Below are 6,213 nucleotides of genomic sequence, written 5' to 3'. Positions count from 1 at the left end.
CAACCACAAAGCGCTGCATTTAAAGTGATATAGCGCGACATGCTGAGTCACATCCAACAAATGTTGCATAAAAGAAAGACACGACGATACGCGTTACATTAACTATATTGTTGGACAAAATAATACAATTGAAATTTTAAAAAGGGGGAGTAATATTGTGCCTTCACAGGAGTCCTTCACTCGTTAGATGTACCACGTGCAGGTGGTTATGACCAGAGGTTGCTTCAGAAGCCTGGGACGGCACACAAATATTTCAAGTACGAGCACGGATTGGAGCTGGCGACCAAAATCAAACACAGATCATAAAAACGACCCCATTACTTACAGCGCGATTCGGGCAACGGAATGCAAAGAAGAAAAAAGTTTGACTACCATTTTCAATGAGTGTTATGCAAATTAAATAAATTTCTTGATTGTGGATTAATACAATAATTCTATCTATCAATCTTAACCAAGAGGGGGAACGGCACATTCGTTTTAGAGATTGTCTACAGATCTAAAACAAGTCAAGTACAGAGGCAAAAGAAGTGATCACATTATGGAAAAATATATTTATTTTGCACATCCTTCTAAACATAATCTTATAATCGTTAAATACAAAATGGAAGTTAACATGCGAAACAGTTGATAACGTAACATTACAGCCATCACCAGCTTCTGAGCAGTACGTTTCTCTGTAAAAATGTGTTGATGTATTAATGCTCTCTTGTGGTGGCTTTGTGTATGGCATGTTCTGAGACGATTTCAGGTAGGCCTCCTCGCTTCAGCTTCAAGGCATGTGTTAAGTATGAGGTATCAGTCATTTGAATCTCAGTTTTACATGTCAGGTGTATTACCAGGGGTCCACAAAACATAAAAAAAATAAAAAATTACCCTGTGAGCCGCCGGGATCCGATTTAAAAGACTCTAGGCTACATCTTCTCATAGGTCAGTTCGTGTCAACAGGTGTTACAGACCTTCCTGTAGAGATCCTCCTCTTCATGCACTAGTTCCTCAGGGCCGTGCTGGTGAGCACTGGTGTCCTTTGTCCACACGCTGCTCCTCACCGCACGGCGGAGCTCCAGTCACAACAGAGAAACGAACAAGCTAAGAAATGATCAATAACAGGTGTAGGAATTATTCGATAATGACTTAAAAAGAAAAATCGGCACACTGTTTGCCAGTATCACTTGTGTTTACAGCCTTCTGATAAGTGAGCTCAGTAAACACAAATAGAATGGCAAGCACAGCGTGTAGCTTTTTAGGTTTAAGTCAATAAAGAAGAAATACAACTGAAGGACCCGTTTTCTACAATCCACAGGAGGTGCTAGTGTTCTCTCTGTCACTATCTCTCAGATAGTTTTGTAATGAGAAAAGGTGACAAAAATGGGGAAATTTAAGATCACTAAAGTTCATATTCAGTTTAGAGTGGTTAAAACAATGTTTAGCTAAAATATATTTTCACTTTCTGTAATACACATGATTTCCAGTGTTCCGTTTGTGACACTCAAGGTTCAGGTTGATGGTCACTAGACTTGATACTGAATGTTATGGATTATTCTCCTATCTGTTGATAGTGGTTGACGCCAGACTGGAAGTACAAGGACCGAGGACACACTGATTATTCACTGTTGTATTGTACTGATGACATCCTGTAAACACTGTGATTCTGGAGCAGCTGACAGTCACTGCCTTTTGTTTTGTCTTCCTACAAGCCTCTTGGGCTGGTGTTCACAGAACATTTAGTGCTGTCTGATTAGGATATAAAAGCCCTGTCTCCAAGAGGCCAGTTAGACATTATCTCTGCTTCTAGGCTGGGTGGTATCTCTCTGTTTCAACTAGATTTTTAAAATGGACTTTACCAACAATTGGTCTTCTTCTTGTTATTCTGGGAATTCCTATTACAATGACTTATTTGTTGAAGTGACATTGTGTCTGAGTGGGAATCAGAAAACAGTGTTACCGACCTTTGACCTTTTGGTTGACGCGCTTCTGCACCTCCCTGGTCTCCTCGGAGCCCCACACCTCTAAAGAGCGCTTCTCCACCTGGAAACACACAGCACAATATCATGTTTACTTAGATAACCTAAATACATATTTACCATCAAATACACATTCATCATTAAGAAATGCATGCAACATTTTGAAACTGAACACAGTCAGTTTTCTTCCGTTTGGTGCCTAATGAACAAACCCCGGAACACACCGAGGTAGGGGGAAACTGGTACAGCGGCAGTACGTTCAGGACAAGGTGAGGGAAAGCTAGCCTGGCATTCAAACTGATTGAAACAATATTGGTGAGAGCAGCATGTACAGTCTGATTTCACCAGGCTAAGGGAAAGCAGCCGGTTAGAAACAGTGATGTTGGGTATTGGTTAGCTCGTCCTACCTGCAGCCTGAGGTAGAGTTTGATGTCTCCCCAGTGAGGGTTGAGTGGGTTCTTCCTCAGGACAAACCTCAGCACTGGCTCCCTCTGGTCCAGGTCACAGTCCTTCAGTAGGTAGAGCTGCTTAGCCTCCGTACGGGATATCAGCTTGTGTTTCACCTCGTCGTCTCTGATCGGGGGGACATTAACAAGATATAATACCTGTTCAGATGCATTTTTGCATCCTCTTACCACTGAAGCACAATGCGAAACAAAGCAAGTTAAAGCACTGTATGTAATACTACAGTGCACTCCGTTTATAGTGAATATATGGTTCTAGCAATCAACCAGTCATACTGATCAACTTGTCCTGCACATATGTGAACACTATTATGAGAAGCACACAGTACAATAATAAGTATATATTTATATATTACAATATAGTTATTTGTGTTGGCTGTCATTGACACGAGAAGTAAGACTTTACCTGCAGTTGTCACAGACTGCCAGGTCGAAGCCGTTGCCGAGGTAGGAATCCATAAAACGGCGTGTCACAGTCATCACACAGCAGATAGTCTGCCTCCATCGCCGGGGCTAGGAGGAGGACGGAGTCAGAGAGAGCAGCAGAGGTCAACACTAAGCCTGAATGCCAGTTAGTCTCTGCTCTCCTGAAAACTACTTATGGAATTGCCAGTAGACAATGCCAAGTAGACTGGCACCCAGGCTCAACACTGCCAATACACTACTAGTACATTTAAAATGACTACGTTCTAGTCATTTTAGCACACACACACACTTATCCCGAATCACAGGCAGTGCAGAGAGAGAGTGAGAGGGCTAGGAGGGAGAGGTCAGCCAAGGTGTCTTGTCAGTAAAAACAGATCTACTAGTCATTCAGATAGTGGTTGGTCGATTGTCACTGTGCCATAAATAATGTATTAGGAACTTCATTTATAATAGGGGACGTCTAATACCTGAAACTGACTCCACTCAGAAATTGGAATGTGGTATTACATGAATCCACAAAGGGCCACATGAACCAACAAAGCATATTTCTCTGTTACACCAGACATGCAGAGGATCTGCAGATAAGATTCATTATATTTACATCATGCAACAAATGTGAATACTTCCCCCTGCCATATTTGATCGACTATTATTGGACATACCTGGTTGATGCACAACTTGACTTGTCCTTTGCTCCTTCTGTCGCTGTCCTTCTTCATCAATGAAGAACCCTCCTCCAGAGTCGACTGTCTTGGCGACTTTAGCCGAGGTTCCACCCCCTTCTCCCATCGATGGTCTGTTGGCCAGTCGGGCTTGCCTCAGCATCACAGCCCGCTGTCTGTTTCGTTCGATCTTGGCTCTCATCGCGGGGGACAGATCGCAGTTCTTGGCTTTGGACTCCGAATGAGAAGAAGCATTTATCATTCACCGGCGTGTAAGGCTCCAACAGATCCATTGCAAAAAAGCATGTGCTAAATAACTGAGCTGTAAGCTAAACTCTCCAGCGTCTTGGAAATTGCAATTAAGTAAAGTTGTTTACCAGCAAGACAGCGGGCAGAGGGGGTACATTTGTTTGTGTTTTTAATTTTAACGTGTGGGCTCGAGTTGCCGGCGGCTGCCATTTATCGGTTGCACAACCAACTTCCGGGTTTTTATCGTGTCAAAATAAAAGCCCTGTTATGAACCCGCTGCTGCTTCTCTATGTGACCGCGACGTGTCGCCGGAGAGCGGACATATACCACCTTCACCCAGCACTAGTAGTTCTTCACAGCTTTATCCTGTTCTTTACTGACTATGTCTTCATTGCTGGTCCATATCCTGAGAGACCCAGTGGCAATGTGCCATATTTGATGTAATGGGCTTGCTGTAGCAATATCTCTGCTTGGTGAAGCGCTAAACATATGGCTCTGACTCTATCTGCGGTGTGACCTGGCTGTTGTCATGTTCATTATAAATGTTTATTCACTGTTTTTAACTCGATACTCATGAATGCGAGACAACATTTTTTTGAAAAGATCAAGTTAAGTTAACGGAATGTGTCATCGAATAGACATGGCGTTGTGTATGATGTGATGTTTTTAAATCATTATTGTAGGTATAATAAATACAAATAAAACAAAGTTAAATTGTATTCTATTCTACCACGACCAACCATGTTCTCTTTCCTTCCAGAGACTCTTATCAGGTAGTCCACACATACATAGGCTAATCTGGTAATGGTTCCCACCTAGCAACAAAGTCATTCTCACCCAAAGTCGGAGGGAACTGCAGTGGGGTGGCCCAGAAAAAACTATACATATATCGATATTTCTTAAGGAACAAAACATTAAGAGTACAGATTATTGTGTGGGACAATATACAAACGTTTTTGAGAAAGATCTATTAAAAAAAATGACATTTTATTGAGTAAATGTATTTCATTTGGATAACAGATGAAAATGTAATGAATTGAAGATTATTTGTTGATGTAAAATCTAAATTTAGCGATTTTAGGTTGTGTCATGAGATTTGGGGCGGAAAAAAATAGAATCCCCGCTGAAAAAGTTTGAATATTCACTGCAGTAAGGGTGTCCATACACGATGCTTAGCGTCTATTTAAAGCAGTGCAGGACAGGAGCTTTAGTCATTACCGATCTTAATCTCATTTTAACAGAGTTGCATTAATCTATTGCTCTTTTTAGGGTACCACGGAGAGTGCTGCCAATACACTGAAATAGAGACTATATTCCCCCGTGTATTAGAAAAACAACAGTCTTAATATGGTATCCCGAATAGAAGACAGTTCAATTCAGTGTTAAATGGAGACTTACTGTGGGCTATATCGGTATTCCATATGCTTGTGGTCCCAATGTCAATAATATCAATGCTTCATGCAGTTACTTTTGAACCCTTGGGATTGACAAATTGGCATTGACTTTACATGCCTCTAAAAACAAAATGATTTAAAAAAAAATAAGAAATATAATTTCACATTTAAAGGAAAATAAGAATCCTGTTTTTTTTATAACACCTCAGTTTGAGCATTATAAGAGTTCTACCTTAAATGACAATTTAGCCATTATGTAATATATTTAGCCTGCCTTGGTTCTTCTTAATATAGCCGTGATGGCCGGTTACATAGGCCTAACCAAGGTCAGCTACAAAGTAACCTAACCTGTAAAGTAGTTTAGCTGCCTTCCCACACAACCTCATGTCATCTAGGGCCAAAGGGCAAGGACACTACCTTATGCTGTATACTAGTACCACAGGTGGCTGGTGGCACATGAATTGGGGAGGACGGGCTCATAATAACATCTGGAATGGAATGAATGGTATCAAACACAACGAACACATGGAAACCATACCATTCCATTCACTCCATTCAAGACGTTATTATGAGCCGTCCTCCCCTCACCAGCCTCCTGTAACTAGTGCCCTTCTCTACCACACTTCTATCCTATATGTCTGCTATACAGTACCTACTTACACTTATAAAAGTCAGGAGCATATTATTTTATCTCGGCATGGTAATAGCATTTGATGATGTTCAGTACTTTGGTGCAGGTTCGAAAACCATGTCATGTATTCATTCGGTAAATATTTATGTCAAAAGGCTCACGGTTCCTGTACTGAAATCCATATGCATGCAATTGTACAGCCAACAGGTTCACAGCCCAAAGAACAGGCACCCAGCAGACCAAACATGTATTTCCCTTCTTTACCCCATTCTACCTATTCTAACAGGTGATGGCTAACTGCTGCCTCACGGCCTGCCTATGTAAGAGGTAGGCCGTGGGGAGGGGGGAGAGACCTGAAGAGAGCCAGCACAGGTCAGATAAGTCGAGCTCACCTTCAGCAGAGAGGCTGCAGAGCATTACAGCGCT

At 41.7% G+C, this 6,213-nt stretch overlaps 1 pseudogene across 1 annotated transcript; it reads right to left on the bottom strand.

The window, feature by feature from the left end:
• Nucleotides 1–531: 531 nt before the first annotated feature.
• On the bottom strand, nt 532–4,001 carry LOC106609916 (DNA repair protein complementing XP-A cells homolog; annotated as a pseudogene). The gene is made up of 5 exons (XR_014393043.1): nt 3,514–4,001; nt 2,832–2,938; nt 2,369–2,534; nt 1,947–2,025; nt 532–1,086 (listed from the first exon to the last, which is right to left on the bottom strand). The product of XR_014393043.1 is annotated as a DNA repair protein complementing XP-A cells homolog (transcript).
• Between the last annotated feature and the right edge of the window lie 2,212 nt (nt 4,002–6,213).

The sequence above is a fragment of the Salmo salar genome, chromosome 08 (genome assembly GCF_965601325.2).
Source record: "Salmo salar chromosome 08, fSalSal1, whole genome shotgun sequence".
Taxonomy (NCBI): domain Eukaryota; kingdom Metazoa; phylum Chordata; class Actinopteri; order Salmoniformes; family Salmonidae; genus Salmo; species Salmo salar.
This window is presented reverse-complemented; position numbering and strand designations above follow the sequence as displayed.